This window comes from Lissotriton vulgaris, chromosome 8, assembly GCF_964263255.1.
Source record: "Lissotriton vulgaris chromosome 8, aLisVul1.2, whole genome shotgun sequence".
Taxonomy (NCBI): domain Eukaryota; kingdom Metazoa; phylum Chordata; class Amphibia; order Caudata; family Salamandridae; genus Lissotriton; species Lissotriton vulgaris.
In genome coordinates this window covers 1,557,717,773-1,557,740,703 of record NC_141696.1, presented here as the reverse complement: position 1 = coordinate 1,557,740,703, position 22,931 = coordinate 1,557,717,773, and the positions used below count along the sequence as shown (strand labels likewise).

Genomic DNA, 22,931 nt, shown 5'->3' with positions numbered 1-22,931 from the left:
CACGGGAAGGCCGCAAAGCCAGGAGCCTCACCCCGCGTCCCAGCCGATTCTATCCCCTCGACACGGAGGTCACCAACGCGCGCAGTTCAACTCCCCGCTCAGCTGCTCACCAGGCCTCCGTCTCCTTCGATTGCGCCCAGAGGTCTCTCGCTGGTGCCGCAGGACCCCTCTGCTGATATTACTGCCGCCGTTCGTATCAGCATCTCCTCAGGCCACCATCTTGTGGATCACCGGCTTCTCGAGTCTGCTCCGCACTGTCGCCTCCATGAAGGTGCTTGCTCGGGAAATGAGTTACGCACTTGTGCAGGAACGGGTTAGGAGGAGATTCCCGACCTCGGAGGGGAATCACCTTCGTAGCATGCCAGGATAATTACGGATTTTATGGGCGAGGGTTATGGAGCCGCCTCAAAGAGCGACCATTCTCGCCGGTCGCTAGCCATGCCCTCCATTGTCCCTATGTTGATACACACCTGCCCAGTCTTAGCATATAACGAGGGCGACCTGTATTTTGGGCCACCCACACAAATGTCTCGATCTCAGCATGTGGGCCAGTCTAGTCACCAGCAGTGCGGTTTCAGGACAGTCTTACCAAATTCCATTGCTGCTTTAAGAGTACTGAAAATCTTGTATTTCCCCTCTACTTCTAGCTGCTTTGACGTATGCTGTAAAGTCCGGATAGAGCAATGTCATTGCCTTGATAACTGATGGTCCCCTTCTCCCGTGCAAGGCCCAGCACCAAATCCCAGTAGTTAAGAAGCCTGGCGATGATTGGCCTCAGCGGAGCACCTGGGACCGGCCTGGCAGCCAGTGACCGATGCGCTCTCTCCACTATTAGAACACTGGATAGGTAATCGGGCCAGAAAATCTCTTTCAACATCGTTTTAACATACAGTTCGAGCCAACCTGTGTTTGTCGACTCAGGCAGCCCAATGATGTGTAAATTATTGTGGCAGGACCTCGCCTCCAAGTCCTCATTCTTGGCCTGTATTACCGCCAGCACCTTTTCCATGTTTAAACATTTGAAGGAGATGTCTTGCAGACCGTCTTCCGTAGTGGATATGCGCTGCTCTGCCTCACCCAGCCTGGCACCCTGCTTATCTATTTTTGCCACCATGTGGTCCATCTGCAAATTGAGTGCGCCTATTTTGCCATCGATGGTTTGCAAACTGGACTGCATTGCCAACAGCTTCGCCTCCAGCCCGGAGGTGCCCTTCACCTGGGGCTCCTGCTCCGAATCAGATAAGGCGCGCTGTTGATTTTTTGCTGGCCTGCACGTCTCAAAGGTTAGGCACGCCTGCTGTTTGTCTGTTTTCTCCATGGCCATAGGACAGCTGAGTGCTAAACACCCTCAAAGTCCACGTATTATGATGCGCAGACTGCTGGTCCCACTTACACTATTACTGGCCTGCTACCCACGTCGTCGTAATACCTGCACTCATGCACCTTGAGAGCGCTGTGTGCTGCTGTGTCCACCCACTGTTACTTTTAATTTGCCTACTTTCCGGTGTGAATGCACCTTATTGTCACTGGCATGCATTCATCCGCCGCCTTCCACTGCCAGTTCTGGTTATAGGCCCAAATTCACTGCACCGCGGGCCCGTCCCTCCTGCTCGGCACCCGCTGCACCGTCAATGTCTGCAGCATCCGTCAGGGAGTTCTGGACCCTCTGTCCTTCTCTGTGCTGTCTGGGCTCCCCCAGCAGTTGTCGACTCTCTCCGCAGGTCAGTTTTGGCAGGGTTCCGGGGACCAACAGGATCCCTGCAGTACACCTTTGTCGGACCCAGACGCAGCCATTTTCTCTGTCATGGCAAATGCGGGTTGTGACTCCGTTCCGCATTCCATCCACTTCTAACTCATCACTTCTCAGTCCCGCAGTATTCCGATGACCAGACACATACTTTTAACACCCGAATAGCCCTCCAGGACCAGGTTAATTATCGGCTCGTAGTTCTTGGCCGGCAGAGCAGCACTAGTGCTCGGCCATCTTGCCGTGGGCATTCGAGCGCCCCCAATAATTTCTCTTGTTCTGCTGAAATGTGTTTTATACACATGTTGTTTGATAAAGGCAGATTAGGATTTTCCCTTAAATACTTAATTGTGAGAAGAGAGTGCCTGCACAACTAATACATTTTACTGTATGTGGCTGATACACAGATGTTTCAATAGTATGAGTGTACTTGCCTGCCTCCCCTAAGCTTGTCTGGTTATGTTAATATTCAATATTACTTGTTTATATATGGTGAACTAAACCACAAATCCCAGAATGCAGGGTGTTGTTGGCTAAATAAAAGCACTAGGCTAAGGCATCAATGATAAGCCTGCCATCACAATGCTCAGCACTTTAATAACACATCAATCCTGTGGCAAGTTTTAAAGCACATTGTTTGCAAATTAACAGGTATACTGGCCAGCTGAATCAGTATATTGTGGTGTTATTTCCCAAGGAGTGATGTACTAACTGGTCTCTTTCTCTCTTTGAGCGGTTGCACTGTGGAAGCTGATAAGTGAAGGAGCAGTGGCTGGGATCAATGCACTGGCTTCATACAGGGCCCAGGCTTCGACCCAGTGTTTCTTCCATGTCTCCTACGAGCTTGTGCTTGAATTCCATTTTCTGAAACCACATTGAAATGTTAATTTGTGTTGATCCAGTACATTCTGGATTATAATACTGCATTGAGTACAATCATGAATCCTGTGAGCATGCTTAAAACCTTCATTGTTTCTGGATAGGTCAATTCAAATGTGTTTGTTTTATAGATATTTGTCATGCATCATCTTCGCAGTACAGGTGAGACCCAAGAAATCTTTGTAGGACTACGCTGAACAGGACCAGTCACTGCACACTGCATAGCAGAACAGAGCAGCAACTTACCTGTAAGTACTAAACTCTTTTAACTTTTGGCTTTGGCTGTGTACCACAGGTACAGACTCATTGGTATTGGCAACAGGGCACTATTTATTGTTTCCAGAGGGTAATACATATCAGTGGTTTAAATTGAAAATAAGTCTGACTTCTAAGAAATGTGGGACTTTTTCAATGCCAGATAGTTGTGAACAGTCAAAACAGTGTTCTTACTTAAAATAAAAATAGAGGAAGCTCAGGAGCATAACAGATAGACAGGAAATATTAAACTCTATCAGTTGGGAGGAAACACCTGCTGGACTGCAGCTTCACTATGACCATCATGGATTGGCTAAAGCATGCTTTATCTCTGTTGGTCCTGCATGTAGAATTTTGGACCTATTTTAGTTTCTTTCCCATCCCTGTCTTTGCGGAATATTTTCTGAAGCTGATGACCTTGAGCCCTGCACTTCAATTATAAGTTCCAAAAAGGGAAAGGCTGGTACTAGCTAAAGGAAATATAGCAAGAAGAGATCTGGGGCACTGTACTATTGAAGTAAATTTGGCCTGTCCTGGATGCAAGCAGAGCAATACAAAGGTCGTAAAATCAGGTTTAAAGTGTGTTGACAATAGCATTTGTATTTCCTTGTATGTTTTTTGCTATTCCCATGTTGCCACCTAGGTTTTGTGTAATCAGGTATGAGTTGACTGATCTGTTTTAAGAGTCAATGCACAATGCCAAATGCTTTTCTACTTAGTACATCAGTTATTTAGGACACAACTTTTTAATAAATGCTCCCCACATTGTGTGATCCTGGGCATTTCAGTTTCTCTCTCTGTTCAGTTTACTTTTTAGTTAATCATGTGAAAGTATTACACTATCATGAACTGGGCTTCAATATTTTACGTCAATGGGATGGAGGTCCCGGTATGCTCACTTCATTGCGGGTGTCCTTTCCTAAAAAGTCTCTAGTCCGCTCTCAACAAATGTCATAATTGCATCGGATAGACTTTTTGTGTTGCACTGCAGCAGCCTGCATTAGGCGTGGCCAGCAGGTGCTTGTGAGCACCCTAGCCACTATGTGCACTTGTGCCTCAATGTAAAATCCTCATAGGCTAAAGCTCATAAGGGACAATAATAGTTTTGGAATTTCTTTTTAATTGCAGGATTCATTGTTCCTGTTAAGATCGATCCATGTGCCTTCTGCTGCTTGATTTGTGAGAAGAATGTCTCCTGTGGACATCAAGGAGAGTTTGATCTGAAACACCGTATGATTGGTACAGTTTATACATCCCTTCAGGGCACAAAGATTCAAATGAAGCCCATCTCAGGCTACAAGATAAAGAAAAATTCCAGTGAAGACTCCCTTGTCAGCGAGGTGGAAATAAATTCACAGGATTTTTGGCAGAACACAATGTGCCCATCGCTGCTGCTGATCATTTGGCGGTCTCATAGGAACATGTCTCCCAGACTATAAAATTGTGCAGGGTTATGCTTGTGCTAGAACAAAGAAGCCTGTGATTTAAATGATGCCATTGCACCAGAGTTGTTGACTGAGTTAGTGGCTGATATGACGGTCCCATCCTTTAGTCTGTGTGTTAATGGTAGCAGTGATCAAGACTGTTGGCGGCTGGCATCTACGGGGAGGAGACGCCCCTAATCAAGGCATTGAAAAAATGAACCCCATAACTGTACGTATTTTTTATATGAAGCAGGGTTTGGTATGCTGCAAATTTGACGTGTTTATGCAAGGAAAGTACAGCTGAAAGTATATTCACTGCAGTATCTAATGTTGTGGGAAAACATTCCATTCCTTGGGAAAATTGTATTGGCCTTGGTGTAGATAGTGTCTCAGTGAATGTGGGAAGACATACCTCCATTATAACTAGAGTACTGTCTCTGAATCCTAATGCCTAGTTCATGACTTCTCCGTGCCACATGGCTCACAATGCAGCATCCATCGCTGCATGTTGCATTAATGTCGCTACGTGCACCACGAGTTATCAGCAGCATGCGCCGCCACCCAACAATGGCTATGTATTATCTCACTGTTTTGACCACTTACCTGAGACGCAAACAGCGCCACAAATTTAAGATTGCATTTTATGGTGCTGCTACATGTGTCTAGTTTTGTCTTCTTTCTTCCAACAGGTTTTTATTCGAGAGTGTGTCTGTAAGTACACGATACCCTAAGCTAATGCCACACACCTTAGCGCGTGTGGAGGCACTTCACAAATTCACGTGGCGTTTCCATTTTGCCACTCACGTTTGTCACTCACCCGGTCCTGAAGAAAGCCCACTGTACCTACCGTTTTGGGCTGTAACATGTAGACCACGTTACTAGCCAACTAGGAGCAAATAATACCCCTCCAGTAGTTGCACCACCAGCTTTTAACCATATCCTGGACCGTCATTAATAGATACTACAGGCAAGGATTCCCAGAGATATTTTTAACTCATAACACTTCACACAAACCACACCACACCAGCTCTGCTGTAATCAGGCATTGTAGCACAACCGGGGGGGGGGCATTCAACTACCCGGTTGGGACCCCAATGATGAAGCATGACAGCGACTAGGTTGGTGTGTGAGGGGTCTTTTAAGAAAACCTAATGGTTCCATGTGTTCATCACAACAGTGATTTTCACACATTTACTCAGTGGGTCCGTCCACATTGTTTAATCTAGTATTGAATTGGGGACAAGGACGAACCTCTTTGTTTCCATTGCTCTCTTCTTGTTTTCCACACACTCACAATGCAGCATCCCATGCTGCTTCTGCCATTTGTTGCAACTTGAAAGACTTTGATATAGAAGAATTGCTTGTAGATGTCTACTTCTGGTTTGACACCTCTCCAAAACGTAAGAATGTGTATGCTGAATTCTGTTAATTTGTTGATTCTGATTATCGCTGTACGCTGAAATTAATTTCTGTGAGGTGGTTAGGAATGTCCACATTTGGATAGACTGATTCTTCAGTGTGCAGCTCAGCGTTCATACTTCCTGTCACCAGAAAGTGACAGAACTAACAAGGCCACGTTAAGGAGACTTGTTCAGAGTTTTGAGAACCCTATGACTGAGATCTACTGTCCATTTCTTCAGGTTTTGATTAATTTGAACCTTTTTCTTCAAAGGGAAGACCCAGTCATTCCCCTCCCGTACAATGCCATGATTAAACTAATTTTTGTGCTCTTGAGTAGAGTGTTTCATGTAGATGCCATGCAGTCATTAGAGCGGAGACCAGATGCTAGTTTACCTGATTTTACATCAGAAGAATGTCAAATCCCAGATTCAAGTCTGTATGTTGGCATCCCTGTGCGTGGAAAGTTAAGAAACATGCTAGAAAGTGGGGGACATTGATCCAAGAACCCAGAAAGATTTCTATGAAGCAGTTCACAGCTTTCACAAGAATTGAATAAAGTATGCTTTGAAAGTCCTTCCAGTTCATGATGCGCTCAAACATGCAATGTTTTGATTGTGTGCTGTTTTTGGTGGAACGGTTTGTGACCTACCTCAAGTTTACAGAGCACGCCCTTGTTTGCTTAGAACATGAATTTGCAAAATACCAAGTCACTGACTTTGAGGACATATCCAGAATTACAAGAGAAAGGGCTGCTTTTAAAATAAACTGTGGTGATGGTGAGGTTGTCACTCATAGGATGGATGTCATTTGACATGCCCTGGACACATAATTTACTGTTGTTGGCACTCAGAGAAGCAAGTCTTTCCTTCCTTCAAAATTAGACAAACTTATCTTTACATTGCCCCACAGCAATGCTGATGAAGAAACGGTGTTCTCAACAATAATTAAGAATAAAACCAGAATCCACCCCAGTATATCACTGGATAGGACAATGTCTTCTATATTAATGTTTCAAATGAACAGGCCTCAAGATGAAACATGTTATACATTTTCTCTATTTGAAAACGTGAAAATAGAAAGCAAGAACTGTGACGTAGGAGTTCAACAAGTTGCATGGAAGCACAAAATAAAATGTTAGCCTGTGTGTTCATTTGGTTTCAGATTAGAAGTGCCCATATTAACTCTGCTACAGGTTAGTGAAAGGAACATGCCTCTGTCAGCCTCTGATATACTTACCTCAGCACTCTGACTGGGCTGTTAGCGCTGGTCTTAGCATGTTTTCTTATTTGCTGTTCTGTCCAGTTGGGCAGGTGTTGTACTTGATCTAGACGTTATGGACATATGGACATTAATAGTATATTGTTTATTTTATAATTCAAGTGAAAATCTATTCCATCCAGTAAGTATTATCTTTTGTATTTAATTGTACGTGTCTGCATATGTGCACAGAACCTTAATAAAGTACTGCCTCTGAAAGACTTGTTTAATGTTTAATATCATGGTTACGCATTAGTTTAACAGTACGATCAGGTGACAAGGTCCCTTCCACTGGTGCTTTGCAGCAGTTTTAAGATCTTCTTAGAGTTTCTCATTGCTCAGATGGTTGTAGCTTCTGATATTTATATGTTTCCCACGTCTTCATTGCTTTATTTTGCTTGTGAGAAAGTGTCACTCATAGTCGTTGAATGTCACTCATAATTACATTAAAATTATGAAAATGTCACATATAATCTGAAACCTTTGCAGCTATGATTGCATTTCAAATATATTGTTTTTAACTCATTAATGCTAGCAGTTCGAGGAACGCCTTGGAAACTCACAATTACAGACTGATTAGTTAAGGGTTCTTGATTTAAGTGCTCTTGGTCACTAAACCCTGTGGCTTTTCTGTGATGCACTCAAGTTTACTGAGGAATCTTTCTTGCTTAGGTGCCATATGGCTGTGATCTTGGATTATGAAGCATTTTTTTATGCTGTAATAATATAAACTTTCTCCACATCTGTCAGCCTATGCTGACAACCTAATATGCACTTCAACACCATTAAAATGTAATCTGACGCTGTAACTGATCATGGCATTGCAAAAATGGTGCCCACTGCTGTTGCATGAAATGTAGCAACCTCTTTTATAACTTGGTCCTGTTATTGGGTCATTTGTGTTGCTTTTCATGGGACTGGTTTGACTATAAAACAAGTATTGGCAAAGCCAATAGGTCTCCCATATGCAGGAGCTTTTGGCTTTGTCAATGTGTTTTAGTCATGTTCTAGAGCAGTGCAGCTGCTCTGCAGCATGGGTAAAAGTAAAGGGCGTGCAAATATTGAGACGGGTCAGGGGTTGGGTGCCAAGATGTGCCTGGACCTTTAGGTAGCATCCTTCAACATCCCGGACCACTCCGAGGGGCACCTTTCCTAGCATGGCTTTTGTTAGCATTGCAACCCATGCTGATTTAGAGGAGGAGCAGGCCCAGTAGTGATATGGATATTTGGATATTGGCGTGTGTCGGAGGAAGTCAAATGTGTTTCTTGCAAGAATGTAATTTTGGGTCTTGTATGAGTAAGTGTCGCCAGACCTGTTGTCTCTTGTTGCCCCTTTACGTTGAGGGAGAGGAACTTAATGGGTGGAGCCGTGGTCATCATGGTAGGGGGTGGGAGAAAGCATTATCAGGGCTAGAAATGAGGAGGCTGTACTGCACTAAGGAGGGAGAATAGAGTGTGGTTGTTAGGGGGGATTGTAATAACGTGCCACGTATGTCTGGCTGGGTGAACTGCTCCCAAGATGTAAAGTAGTTGGAGTGGATTGAGGAGGGTTCTCTTGAACGTATTCACTCAAGTCCAAGTGTGGGGGAGGAGGTGGGGGGGAACAACAGTAATACCAGCAAAGAGGGGCCAACAGGGCCTATATAGCTCATCTTGGAATAGCTCATAAGTGGAAACAGAAGCCATTCTGAAGAAGTCACTCTTCTAGACATTGTGGTTGTGGGGGGCGCAATAGTCAGAAGTAGGTATTGGTCAGTCTCTGCATCCAGTGGCCAATCTCTAGAGTTGCAGCGGAAAACACCAACTATCACCCCCACTTGCATTCAGTAAAGGAGGCAAACTAATGTGTTCTGCGTTACAAGGTGAAGCCGCAGCATCTGTAGAAGCCTTGAGGTGGGTGGGAACAAGCAAGGCGTATAAGTCACAGTTGGCCGATACTTCCTGGAGTGTGATGCATGCGTTAAGTCCCCTAGAGTTTCAGAGGCAAGAGGCTGTGTTCAGGGGGATCAAAGCCGAGATAGCACTAAGGCAGGCGTAATTCAGTCCGAGGCTGCGGGAGAGTGGGCCGATGAATGAGGGTCTCTCATGGTGCGGAGATGTTTGATAATGTTTTGCTTCTCATGGGAGGATTCCTGTTGTTTAGCTCGAGATCTGTGCTTGGGGAGGAGGACATTACATAACATAACATAACATAACATGTGTATTTGTAAAGCGCACGTTCACCACTACGGGTATCTTGGCGCTGAATAACAGATGTTGACTATGCTGGGCCCCTTGTGTAGGATAGTTTCCTTCTCGACAAAAAAAAGTGGATTTGTGTGAGGATATACAGAGTAAAGTCCGGGCACCCCAGGGGGCTAATGACTCGGTGTGCTCTGTCTAGAGCAAGAGGGGATGCATCATCGTCTGCCCTGATCGTCAAGAGGTCTGCTGTAAAGGCCATAATGTCTTGTTCCTTGGCTCTGCGAGGGACCCCCCCTGATGCGAATGTTGTTATGTCGGCTTTTGTTCTCCAAGTCCTCCTGTTTCAGCTGGAGTTTGGTATTTTGGTCCTCGAGCTCTGCCATCCTGCGCAAGAGGCTCTCCTGATCCTCCGCTCATGCATCCATCGTGTGCTCAAGGTCGTCCACACGGCCCCCGATCTCCGTGACATGTTGACGATTCTACAGCAGGCAGGGTTTGAACTCGTTTTTGAGGGATCCAATTTCTGCCTTGATTTCCTGCAAAAAAGAGCTCATGAAGGCCTGTGTGATCTGGGCCCATGACAGTTCCTCAACAGCCATAGCTCCCGGGGGGTCAGAGGCAGGCGGCAGTGGAGGGTTGGACTTAAGCCATAGAGCTGTCCTTAGACAGGGTGGGCACAGGATCTTTACCAATCTTGGAGCATGGCATATCCAAGGGTACGACCTCGGTGGTGCAAGAGCCAGACAGAGGAGGCTCCACACGGTCGAAGACCTGTACGGCCGGAGAGAGAACTGAGGTGGTGCTTGCGGTCTAGTGTTGTTTAGAGACAGGGAGACAACATTGCCGTGGAGGAGCCGACACAAGGCAGACAAGCTTGGGCCAGGGATGCCCAGCAGAGTCCTGCCGGTCGCTGTAGGGGTCAGATCCACCCAAGAGAAGCAAGTGCCGGAGTATGAGATAGTCCTTCCTGGAAGCAGCGGAACTGGGGTAGGTCTAACGCTGGGTTCCTAATGAGGAACAGAGACACCACTCTTTGGGTGTACTTTTTCTCTGCTGCACCTGATGAGGCCATATCCTATATTTTTAGAGGTTGCCTCACTACGCTAGTAGAAGTGTTACTAGTGTTAACCAGTGGTAGGTAGCAAAGCCCCTTTCCACCCACATGTAGTTTTCCACATTTAATTGTAAGATTTTGTTCACGGTCCTGAAGAATCGCCATTGATTATTACATGACATTTCTAAGGCGAGAAATATGTCGACCATCTGGGAGTAGAGTATGCAATTTGTCTCATTAAGAACAGATACGCTATCCCTCCCTCAGTATTTTAACCAGGCAGGGTCCCTCACAGAATAAAGGCTTGAAGAGGATTCCCTTACCTGTTTTTAAATCACTAAGCACATCCACATCTAACTAGACCCCTTACACCCACTGCACCCTTACGGCAAGGAACAAAAGATCTCTGATAAAGAGCCCCTTTAAGGGTGCCCGTCGGGCATTGCAGCGCCAGCCCGATGAGGAGCAGGATCAAATGATGAAGCATGAGACCTAGCTTGCTGGGTGTGCGAGAGCCCGAGTCCCAAAAGGAGGAATTTCCCTCCTTGTCTTCCTGTACACACACTGCCAAAACTTCACTCAGTATGGCACTCTAATAACAAATTAATAAAATAGTGAATAATAAAGCTTAATGATCTTCCTACAGTGCGTTCTTGGCTTCTAATTGGTGCTGTTGGTATGAGTGATGATTGGAAGTAGTATGTGTGTGACGTATGTACTAACACAGAGCCCAAAGGGATCATTGTTTTAAGCGTTTACTCTAATAGTGATCACCGTATCACCTAGGAACTTCGTACCCTTTCTTTGCTAGAGAGTGTCCTCCAGACGCCAGTGGCTAGCGCCATGTAGTGGAAGGCGAGGCTTTAACTACTGAATGTCTGGGAGAAGAGGTCCTAGCCTTGTCCATTAAGCTGAAGAGGTAATCCCTCCAGGCCAACTATCCACCTGGCCTGTTTGTGAATTAGTGACCAGGCCTCTAGAGAGAGTGGGAGGGCCCAGCGTGTAACCCAGAGGCACAGCTACTCCCAGTGTCTCACCTCCAACCGTCAAGTCATCACCAGACTAGGGGTCCGGACGGCCGCGCTTCAATCCCGCAGCGTGGGTCCCACTGGTGCAGCAGCCATGCACTATGGGCCAGATGAACCCCACCTGTGGGAGCCTGTTAATGCTGTGGAAGGCGGCTCATGTTTGATGCACTGTACCTTTCTATGGTAGGCCAAGCTTCCATCACCCACCAGGCGTACCATCCTGGAGGCCCCAATGTCGTGTTGACCGTGGCTGATCCTCCCCGCAGCAGCCAGGAAGCCAGGCCCCTAATTTCCAGGAGAGGCCCACTGAGAGGGCATCCAGAGCAGGCAGACGAAGGGGGGGGGGGGGGGGAGTGCACAGACTCGCTGCGAGATCCCTGCAGCCGGTCCCCCAGTCACAGAGTCCAACGGATGGGGCTACTGCGTTGAGGTGTAGAGGACCCATGGATGCAGGGACAGGTGAGGGCCCCAGTCAGGCAGGCGGTGGTGCAGGAAGGAGTGTAGGCCCCAGTATAGTCGCACCCCAGGGTGATGGGAGATCCGTGCCAGTCACCATGTGCCCCCCAGTCGGGCTCAAGGTCCCCAGGAGGGGCCCACCAAGTGCCCATCAAGGAAGGAGGGTGGAAAGCACTGCTACGCGAGCCCCGCAGCTGATCCCTCTTACCTCTCATAATTGCTGCAAGGCGGGTCAGCGAGAGCAGGCAGGGCGGGAGACGCCAATCGAGAGAACATGGAACAGTAGAGCCCAGGGCTGGGCGCCGAGTTAGTGTTCTGGGTCGCTTCACAGGTCACCATCCATCGCATTTGGTCCGCGACGTTGGAAGTGGGCACGGGTCCCTCAGTTCCCAGAGCAGCCACCACCGGAACCGCAGGCAAGGGTGCCTTTTCCCCAGCCCACGGCACCAGCGAGGTGGCTGTGCAGATCGCAGCAGGAGGGCCCGCCAGGCCTGCAGCTGCTCTCCCCTTCAAGTGCGCAGCATTCCCGCCTCAGCGACCACCCCAGGAGAGTCCACGGGATCAGAGGTGGCACCCAGGCTGGGTGAGTATTTGTGCAGAGGCGAGGGTGGGGGGGGGGTTGTCTCCTTCCAAGCAGCTTCACTTGCGAGGCCCAAGATGGCAGCTGTGAGTGGCACATCAACCTTTCATCGGGGTGTCAGATCTGGTTCAGGAAGCCCTGCAACATGTTTCCAGGGCATCTGTAGATCCCTGGTAGATTCCAATAGTCAGATCCCAGTTCCAATGCCTGCAGTCGAGCCACAGTCTGGCGGGTAAGCTACAACAGGTCGCGGTGGAGCGGAGACTCGACAACACATGTCTCATTCCACTCGTGGCTTGGCCACGCCCGGTCCAATATCTATTTTTATAGGCAATTAACAAGTTTATCCACACACGGCAGGGGTCTAAGTTAAAACATACATGATGGATACACACTTTAGTTTTGCTTATGTAAGTTGATCTAATGTCTCAATGAATATAAATCATATCCACCATCTCCAAGCATTGTCGTAGTTGTGTACGAGGAACAATATGTTGATGATGCTTTTTTTCTGTGCTGTGGGTAAGTGACACTGATGCTGTGAAGGGCTGCTGACACATCAACATGGAGCCGTATACTGCATTCCTCCAGACCATAAAGGTACCTCTGTAGCCAGGATAGATGAAGATAATGAGAAAAAAGGCCAGGTGACCAGGGCCGTTTCTAGGTGTTTTGCCGCCATAGGCGAGAATTGAAAAATGCCACCCCTCCCTTTTACTACCATCACTCTCTCCCCCTGTCATTCAGCCTAGAAGAATTAATGCATTAGATATAAACATACTTGTATTCAACATTAAAAAATGAAACACATCAAACATTAAATAACTAAATAAGCAATGTTCATGATATTTAATTTGTTTTTAAATTTCTCTCTTCTAACTTCAATGGAGTTTTGGGTTCTTCCTCTTAATCCAATGGTACTTTCTTTGCCTTTATTTTAGCAAAGTCTTTAAGAAGATCTCTACTGTCAAGCTGGTAAGCCATGGGTGAGGTAATATGTAAGCCGTCATCAACCAGGCTAGCTTGAATCCAGTGGGGAGAGTGCTGCAATGGTCAACACTCCGTCCATCATCCCCTTTGGTTTTGCTTTGTTCGCCCTAAGTAGTCAGGGTATGCCCAGATGTGGGCCCCTTGCTCAATTTGCCACTGAATTCAAGCTAGCCTGGCTAATGGCTGATTAGCCAGAAACCGGTGCCAGGATGCATGTTTCCGGTCCAGGGAAGACATGGCTTGGCAGTTCGGGCTCAGGGCACATGGTCAGCCTGATTTGCTTATGGCCATGTCTGAACTGGGGGGGCGGAGTGAGCCAAAGAATGATGATGGATTAAACTCAGATCCGTTGACTGGAGGTGAGTGCTTGCAATGTTCAACACTCCATCAATCATCCCCTTTGGTTTGGCTTTATTAGGAGAGATCAACAGACACCGGGCCAATATCAATCCCAACAATTTGACGTAGGCTAATAAAAGGATCCAGACCAATGACAACCCACCGATTGCAGGTGAAAGTGGTGTGCGCCTGCATGCAATGCATTCATCGAATGTCACGTACAACACTTTATTTCCCACTGCTACCATAAGTAGGTTTCCTCTGAGACCACGAGCACTATACTGCACGAACCCTTCAAGTCTGGACAGATCACTCACTTACGGAGATAGGATCCATGTTCACAGATGGCCACCTACTCACCTTTGATGACCTATTAGCCGATACTGGCTTTCCCAGAGGTCAGTTCCTCCTACAGGGTTAATTGGTGGCAGATAGCTGCCGAACTTGGCATATGTTAGACAGGGAACCAGCAACTCATGTGGTCCTCCATGCTATCCTGCAAATGGGTCCTGGACGTCATATAGTGATGTGGATATACAGAGCCATTCGCCCCCTATGGGATAAATGTGAGACGTAACTCCAGAGGCCCTGCACGACAAAGAGTTGGAACAAGCATTAGAGTACCCAAAGAAAGTACCCCGCAATCCCTGATTTAATAACATACAATTTCTCATCTTACATCGTTCATACCTAACACCTGAGCACCTTCAAAGATACTATCCTAACATACCATTCTCATGCCCGAGATGTCACACCCCCAGGGCAACTTTCTTCCACATGTTCTGTATTGGAATGCAATATATACCTCAATATGCGAAGTAACAGGGCTCATAGATATTAGAACATGGGATGCCTGTGCATTGGGCATGTTCAAACGTGGCAAACACCACCAAGTCGGGACACAGTTTGTGTCTCTGGCTCTCCTATTAGTTAAGTGTGAAATTGCCATGCACTGGAGAACCCCAGCTGGGCCTCCATTAGCAGCCTGGATAGGAGTAGTCTCTAAATGGGGAGCATCAGAAGAAGATTCCCTGCGATATGAGGAAGCCCGAGGCACATGTAAATGTATCTCCATACAATGGATGACGTTCTTACATACCTTTAAACATACCCTAGAGAATCACAAGGTCCCACTTGTCATCGGCGCACCCCAGCAAACCCCTTTGAATGTGCCCACCTCCGAGTGAGGGCAAGGAGACCCCCCATATGAACCTAACACATAGGCCACAAATGTGTACAAAACACGACTTACCCCCTCCGAACCCCACTGAAACCTACATGTCTGGTGCCCTTTCTCCGCAAGTACAAATGTGGACTCTTAGCACTGCTTCATACCCATCCTCCTGTACCGTCCTTCTCACAACCACTCCCAGTTCAGTTTAATCCCCTAGTTAATTTACGGTTACATTTCCCTGAGTAATTGCCTCTCACATCTATCTACGTTCAAGATGGTGACAACACAGTTACGATATAAGAACATTGAAATTACACCCCTTGCTAAAGAGCAGGGTATGGGAAGGGTATCAATCAGAACACCAAACCTACCATACGTCAGTAGATATTGCAAAATTGAAGCCAATTGCATGTACAGGCTCTTATATATATCTTGATCGATGATGAAGTAATACTTCACTTATGAACGATGAAAACCAAATAAAACAGTTTACAAAAAAAAGAGCACAGCTGATAACCTGTACCTGCTTTTTCAGTTGCAGTTTACCACACAGTGTAACTGTCTGGTTTGCTAAAGACATCTTGGGACATTCAGAAAGTAGACTTAGGAATGCATTCTGCCCATTGCTTACCATTGGCTTTGTGGGTTGTAACTCGTGTTTTCTTGCTTTCCATTTGCTGGCTTTATTTGTTTTAGGCTGTCCAGCTTGAATTCGTACTTCCCCTTGCCCAAACCTTATTTACAGCAACCGTATGAATGCTCCCTTTCTGTAAACAGGTCTGTAAATCTTGTTCTTATCTTGTCACATTGCTGTGCATACAGACCAAGGGCAAATGTCAGGCGCTGGCTTCCAAGGGCGTTTATTTACTTTTCTTTCTCTGACTTCAAAGTGACAATCTTGCTGGATACTATGGGTAGGGAAGCGTTTTTAGTGCACACACGGACATTTAAATGAACTATCTAGGGTTGTTAGAATATACGAGAACTAGGAACACAAATAAAGTAATTTGTTTGTTATTTCTGAAGTGTGTTGAAAACAAATACTTTAATATTATCAAAACATATTCTTACATTAGGTGAGGAAATTTCCACACATTTTTGTCTGTACACTGTATACTTTTATTAGTAAAACTGTATGTATGTGCAAATGTAATGGTCATTTCAGTTGAAAATGTGTTGTCAGTTATGGATGTGTGCTACAACACCATGCATACTCAACACTACAACACTGTACTCCACTTGATGTCACTGCACTCCACGCCACTACACTCTACTCTGCATCACTCCACTCAATGCCACTGCACTCTACACTTCTCTACTCCACCCTGTACCACTGTATTTTATACCACTGCACTCTTCGCCACTCTACTCTACACCACTGCACTCTTCGCCCCTGCACTACTCCAGTCTAGACCACACCAATCTACTCTGCACAATTCCACCATATGCCGCTGTACTCTATGCCACTGCACTGTATGCCAATGCACTTTACTCTGTAACACAACTATATGCCCATGCACTCTACGCTAATCCACTGTACCCCACTCAAATCTACTCTGCACCACTGGACTCCACGGCACTTTACTCAACACCACTTTACGCCATTACACTCTGTGCCACTCTACGCAACTGCATCCTACTCTCCAGCACTCCACTCTATGGCACTTAAACACTTTGGTACAGCCAATAGCTCTTACATAGGCGAGACATATTGGCTTTGCCAATGCCTGTCTCACTGGCTTCCTCCAACTCAACTGTGGAGGTTCCTTTAAGCTCCTGAGGAAAACAGTAAATGGCTCCCTTCTGTGATGTCGTGACAGCCCTTCACGTAACCAGGGCTATTGATGAAACAATGGCTCCTGTGGAGTAGTAAGGTATATTTCTAATAGAGCTATGCACATGGCAATGCAAAGGGTTGGGGTGATGTCAGAAAGAAAGCTAACTACACACATTAAAGGTTCAGTCAATTTGTGAAATTATTTATATAGGAAATAAGTAAGTAACACAATACATTCATAGGTGTTTAAGTTGAAAGATATTCTGTACAATGGCTAAACATTAGACAATAGTGTGTGGTGTCCCAGTGAAAGAACAATTGAACCTAAGCTAAACAGTGACATTTAAAGTGACATATGTGCAAGGTTTCAATTTTAGAACATTTCAGCGACTATGGAAAATGTAACAATGTGATCCACAACACTTTATACAATCTTAAATGCTGCGTTTTGGTTCAACTTTTTAAACTGTCGACAGCGTTTCGACCCAGTTAGGATATTGACCCAAAGTTTAATCCCAAAAAATCCATTTCTAAAATCACTTCACAAATTACATAAACTGGAACAATACACTCAATTTCTAGGTGCTGTGATTCTATCTCTCTACTGAGATGTAATACCTTGTGCTCTCTTTATGGCCAATGACTGTTAACTAGCATTGAACTTGAAAATACAGCATGCCATAAAACACATACATGCAGATCTGCAGAGTGCAATATTTTGTTTGTTACCATTCTTGACGGAGGGTAGTGGCTTCAATACTCGGGAAACAGGACTTTCACTCACACACAATGGTAAATAGCAGCATATTCCACACTATGTGCGTGCATGAACACTCTATTGTACATTATATGATTAGTGAATTAATTTAAAGTTTAACACTAGTTTTCACAGACAGTGCTTCATCCCCATGAAATATTTCCCATATTCTACAGTGTCAAATAACGTGCACAGAAACAATCAGACAACTCATAAAATGAAAAACAAAAAAGCATCTGTATGTTACACAGGGCCATCTTCGAAGAGTGCAGAGCTCCAGCGTGGGAGACAGTCTTCCCTGCATGATCTGTATGCTGAGTCACCAGATAAAGCATTCAAACGGCTGTCAAAGCAGATTATGTTTGATCAAGGCAGTATGGACCATTGGGGTGAAGGATGCTTGCTTTTAGGCTCAATTTTGTATTTCGTAAAGAAAGTAGCATGCTTTGCAAAGAAGTGATCTACTTAAAGTAAGGCTTTCCATAAAATGTTCTGTTTTTCTAACAGGAATGTGAAATTAAGCTCCACATACCTCCCCACAATGCACACAAGTTTGGTAGAATGCAAGGTTATGTGGATTTGTAGAGCCTGGCTAATCACCTGTAAGTGTATCCAGGTCCTGAGTAGGGCAGAGGAGATCATGCTTCTTTTGTCAGAAGCAGCTATGTCTTGAGGTTCCTTCAGAAGTCCATGAAAGACGGCAAAGTTCTGAGGTGTTGCGGTAGGTCGTTTGAGGTCTTGGCTGCGAGGTATGAGAAGGAGCGTCCTACTCTTCTGGTCTACTTAATGCGATGTAGGGGTGTTACAGCCTGGGAAGCAGATCGAAGGTGGGTTGGTATAAGTTGAGGCAGTGGTTGAGGTAAGCTGGACTGGAGTTGTGGGGAGCTTTGCAGGCGTGGGTGAGTAGCTTGAACTTTCTGAATTGGGAGTCAGTGGAGATTGTTGACGAGTGGAGAGATGTGGTTATTTCACATGATGTTTAGGTTGAGTGTGACAGCAGTGTTCTTGATGGATTGACGTCAGTGTAGGACATTGGCTGGGATTCCGATGTTGAAGGATTCTCCACTGAAACCTGAGAAGCATACACCTATTTACCCAGTGTTTAAAACAATGTCTTTATCTACCTGGGAACATTATTGTGTTCCAGTGTTCACTGCAGGTAGAGTGCTACGAAAAGGACATTTGCGGATTAAAAAGGGAAAAGCTGTGCTAACGCTGAATCTATAAATTAACATTGTAAAAAAACGCAAAAAGAGGATCATACAATCTCTAGGCTAACTGCAATCTGCTCACAAAGTAGAGGTAAAAATATTCTAACCAGGATTGTCATTTAAAGATATGACAAAGATTACCAACAGCAAGTAAAACCAAATATTTTAAAAAGTTACAAAAGTACATTATGAATTAAAAAAATGTATTATAGGAATTGTGAAATGACGTGAGGATGATCCGATCAAGTGATCCACTTACGAGTCCTCAATTTCATGTGTCATCGCAGTCCACTGTGGTTATTGCAGTCCTTGTTCTTTTTCAATTTAAACTGATGTATCTGATGACACTTAGATGTTAAAAGTAAGTCCAGGAGAGTGAAGCCGGTGTGATAAGGAGTCATCTGGTCACCCTACATGCATGGATTACTAAAATAGAAAAAATATTTTTTTTAAAGGTTGGTTCTATAAACCCTAAAATACTACACTGTATAATTTCGAAGTATACATAATATCCAAATCTTATTCATGACACAATCAAACCACGTAGTATAAAAATATGCAACAGGTAATATGATCTGATACTTACATCTCCATGCCCATGCTGACATTTACAATCCAATCCGCCTTTGACCATGTGGTTAATCTTGACTCAAGAACTCCTTATAGACAATATAGGGCTACTGGTCATATATTTCCTATATATTACAGATGATTACTTTTATTAAACAAATGCAGCCATATTACAACCCCTAATTCATGAAGACCTAGAGAAAATGTTTTTCATTATAATAATTACAGCAGAGTACCCTGCTCTTCTAATCAGGGCATCTCATATATTCCAAGGGTCCGCAAATCTAGATCAGGTGGAAAATCCTTTTCTCTCTAGGTGGCCACAGTGTGGAATTCTATTTTGGAATAATCATGGGAAATGGAATTAGATTCTGCCTTTTAAATCCCAGCTAAACATGTTCCTCTTTAGAGAGGTGTATTCAAGCTCCTTCACAATGTTAGTTTTGGAAGTAGCTGGTCGCGCTCCAAAACTTGCTTTATAACTTTTTTTAAATTCCAAACCTCTATGCAGGGCTTTAATATCACCCAATGTTTAGTCAATCTTCTATTCATGAAAGGTAATCAAAAACTAAACATTCCAATTGCAACCATTGCCCACTTTTAAGTGCAATATTTTAACCACTGCTTCCTTCTAAAGACAGCATTTGTGTTTTAACCAATAACAGAATGGTTTTTACCTAAAAATGTATTTATTAACTACACAATTACGTATTTTTCTCCTGTTTATATTACAGACAGTCAAAAGAAACCCATAAAATATGGAAGCTAATTCACTGTACCATTTGCAGAGCTTTACTCTTGCCCTTGGTTGACTCAATATTCTATTCATGAAAGTCAAACATAACATGCACATTCTTATTCCAATCAATGTCCGTTCATATCAGACCTAGGGGATAACCGCTTTAATAATGTCCTTTCTGCAGACTTCATTTAGTGTTTGTTTTTTTATGTCCACATTTAAGCAAACAAACCTCCAAAAACAGGGCATCTCATATATTCCAAGGGTCCGCAAATCTAGATCAGGTGGAAAATCCTTTTCTCTTTAGGTGGCCACAGTGTGGAATTCTATTTTGGAATAATCGTGGGAAATGGAATTAGATTCTGCCTTTTAAATCCCAGCTAAACATGTTCCTCTTTAGAGAGGTGTATTCAAGCTCCTTCACAATGTTAGTTTTGGAAGTAGCTGGTCGCGCTCCAAAACTTGTTTTATACCTTTTTTTTAATTCCAAACCTCTATGCAGGGCTTTAATATCACCCAATGTTTAGTCAATCTTCTATTCATGAAAGGTAATCAAAAACTAAACATTCTAATTGCAACCATTGCCCACTTTTAAGTGCAATTTTTTTAACCACTGCTTCCTTCTAAAGACGAGTAGAGAGGTAAAGGCGCCTTCAAGGGAATTTGTTTTGAAACAAATTCCCTTGAAGGCGCCTTTACCTCTCTACTTAACACCATGCGCGCTAGCGGAATTCCGCTCGCACGCTGAGTTTTTTTAAAACGCACTTTACGTGACGAGCTGGGCTCGTCATCAGCGTGCGAGGAGGCTACGCCATGACAAGCCCAGCTCGTCATCAGCGTCGAAGGGGTTAACTACCCAAGCCCTCAAGGGTATTCTGGGTCTCTCACTTTTTGTTCATCCTTCTAAAGACAGCATTTCTGTTTTAACCAATAACAGAATGGTTTTTACCTAAAAATGTATTTATTAACTACACAATTACATATTTTTCTCCTGTTTATATTACAGACAGTCAAAAGAAACCCATAAAATGTGGAAGCTAATTCACGGTACCATTTGCAGAGCTTTACTCTTGCCCTTGGTTGTACATTCTTATTCCAATCAATGTCCGTTCATATCAGACCTAGGGGATAACCGCTTTAATAATGTCCTTTCTGCAGACTTTATTTAGTGTGTTTTTTTAAGTCCACATTTAAGCAAACAAACCTCCAAAAACATGTTTTTCAAGCAGTTACAAAATAAACACATAAAACAAAAAATGTATTACAAAGGTAATATTTGCAATATGACCCTATGCTGACATCTAAGGACTCTAGTAACACTTACACAACACATCATGTCCTTCTGCCTCGTGGTTTACGATGTCACCAGAACTCAATAGAGACAGAGGACCAGACTGTTCTGTTACCGACTTTTCATTCTACATGGGATAAAAAAAATCAACAATGAATATATGATGAAATATACTTGGACCAAAACACTTACCTAATTCATTAATCCCATCTAATGCCCTAATGTGCATAGAAAGAACAGAAAAAAGTGCAGACAGTCAACATGGTCATAGTTTGGGGGCTCGGGAGAGCACAAGTTGTTGAAGTAATGGAAGGACCCAGGGTCCCTCCCCCTAACCCAGAGATACGGGTGTCTGCAGGTGGACTAAACCTGGGGTCACAGAGTCCATGAGTTCTAAAGCACAAAGTCTGACCAAGGCCTCAAGAAGAGTGGCGCCGGAGTCGGTCTCTGGCCTCCATGTTGTAAGAACAGTAGTGCGCTAGTAACAAGACTCTGCGCGGCCTGCTGAAGTGGGCGCAAGCCTTGGAAATAGTATGACGGGCAGAAGTAATAGTCGAAGCAACAAACACACCCAGATCTGTAAGTAGGGCCTGGCACCAGATGAAAGCGAAAGGCTGGCAGTCTCACGAGGAAAATACAGGCTACTTGGCAGGATCAAGAAAGAGCTGAGGGCCTGGCGGAAGACCTATCAGCAATGTAGACAGCTAAGGCAGTGGCCCACTACCAGCCAGGAGATGTTTAGAAACATAAGAAACAGAGGCTTTGAAGTCTGATGAACTGGCTCTTGCAGTGCCCTGGGTGACTATGACAGTGAAGTGGGAAAGTGGGTGGACAACAAGCGAGTTGGGGGGCCCCCATGAAATTAACTTGAGGAAGGCACCCCCTGAAATCCGAGGTTTCCACTGATCTCAGAAAGATGACTGCCCCCCCATACTCAGTGTGGTATTGGGAAACCAAGACCTGGTTCTTCAGTATATCGATGACTACCCAAAAGCACTTGGCTGCTCGAGTGGTAGCAGATTATCAGAATGCACCTGTCACCGCGCACCCCTAAGGTGTCGTAGTGGGGCCTTGTCCCAAAGCCTGGTGACCTGAGGCTCTAAGCATGGACTGATCTCCTTGAAAAACACGCACCTGATGAAGCGATGGAGAAAAGATCATCACCTCCTGGAGTTAACCTCCATTATAACTTTATTTTGGATGTTCTGACCATAAAAGTGCAAATGTGTACAGTACAAAGAAAAGGGAAATAAGCATAGAAAGATCAGTAGCTGCAAGTTATCAAAATCCAAGTAACATAGTATTAATAGACAGTAACGTAACGACAATACAAGTGCCGATGCGTGCAGTACAAGGAAGGTGGATAGGAAGCATACAAAGATCAATAACTGCAACTTATCAAAGTTCAACTAAACAGTAATATAACAGTAAAAACTGTGTCCTGCATTTATTGTAACCTCACGGTAGCGGCAAAGACGCACCAGTTATGAGGTACCTGGACTGCCCCGGGACTTGCCTGACTGCACTTGCTGCCCAGGAAGAGATGACTGGAGAATATTTGGACTACTATGTGCCAAAGCACAGTTATCACAGGCTGAGTGATGACGAGTGTCCACACTACCGGCAATAATAATAACAGCCAAGTAGAAGGCTCTCCCCAAGCTAGGGACATTGGACAGGTTTGCTAAAGTCCTCTCTCACAATGGGAACACTAAGCTCACCAGTGGACCAGGCGAGGCCGGGCACAGCGATCTCCTTGATGGTGCTCACCTTAGCATGGATGACATCCTTCAAGCAGTATATTCTTCCCGTCAAGCA

General features: G+C 44.8%; 1 protein-coding gene and 1 pseudogene across 2 annotated transcripts in view; one reads left to right on the top strand and one right to left on the bottom strand.

Moving 5' to 3' along the window:
• The first annotated feature begins 5,491 nt into the window (after positions 1-5,491).
• LOC147700397 (uncharacterized) lies at positions 5,492-7,182 on the top strand (annotated as a pseudogene).
• Positions 7,183-16,726: 9,544 nt separating this feature from the next.
• Positions 16,727-22,931, bottom strand: part of LOC147700396 (uncharacterized) — a 75,197-nt gene continuing 68,992 nt past the window's right edge. Inside the window, exons 3-4 of one of the 2 annotated variants that reach the window (XM_086935768.1) lie at positions 21,147-21,240; positions 16,727-18,939 (exon numbers count right to left, since the gene is read on the bottom strand). The gene's annotated coding sequence lies outside the window, so the exon portion shown is untranslated. The remainder of the gene's footprint in view (positions 18,940-21,146; positions 21,241-22,931) is intronic. The other variant, XM_086935766.1, reaches the window with a different exon arrangement.